The 572-nt window shown below is 54.5% G+C and overlaps 1 protein-coding gene across 3 annotated transcripts in view; it reads right to left on the reverse strand.

Moving 5' to 3' along the window:
• LOC119591499 overlaps positions 1–572 on the reverse strand; it is a 27,560-nt gene that overhangs the window by 10,161 nt on the left and 16,827 nt on the right. Inside the window, exon 1 of one of the 3 annotated variants that reach the window (XM_037940246.1) lies at positions 425–498. The exons of the other annotated variants lie outside the window; for them this stretch is intronic. The gene's annotated coding sequence lies outside the window, so the exon portion shown is untranslated. Of the gene's footprint in view, positions 1–424; positions 499–572 lie in introns of those variants that run through there. 3 annotated transcript variants of the gene reach the window in all.

Genomic DNA, 572 nt, shown 5'->3' on the forward strand with positions numbered 1-572 from the left:
TTACGTCGCATCTGAATGAATTCTCCCCCACTGGCAGAATAACACGCCCACGCCTAGGCCTAATTCACTCTGTCTCTGATTGAGTGTGCTAATTAACCAGCCATCGAAAATTAATCTCTTACTATCATTCCAACACGAAGCTCCCTCTGACATCGAGAAAGCCAAATCCGCTGCCACGAGAAGTTCGCAGAAGCACTAAAAGCACACTTGCAAAACCCCTCGATTCAGTACGACATGCCACTCGAGGGGGGGATATATCTGCGACGTCTATCTGTTTCACGCCCACAGTTAAAGCAGCGCTCTTCGCCACGCCCGCGCCACGCTAACAAAGGGACGTGGGCGGCGGTCGAGCTACACGCCCATGAATATCTCTGACTGCTTGGGCGAAGACGTGATCTTGGAGGAGCAATGCCACTTTGTTTACAAACGCTACGCGAGGCTGAGGGCGACACGACCGCCTCTGCAGCACGGCCGTCAAACATCACTCGTGCGGCGCGCAGGGGAAACTGCTCCCGCTCTACCTTCGGGCAAACGCAATCTGCACACGTGTCCCAACACCTGGCAGCAGAGAC

The sequence above is a fragment of the Penaeus monodon genome, chromosome 28, assembly GCF_015228065.2.
Source record: "Penaeus monodon isolate SGIC_2016 chromosome 28, NSTDA_Pmon_1, whole genome shotgun sequence".
Taxonomy (NCBI): domain Eukaryota; kingdom Metazoa; phylum Arthropoda; class Malacostraca; order Decapoda; family Penaeidae; genus Penaeus; species Penaeus monodon.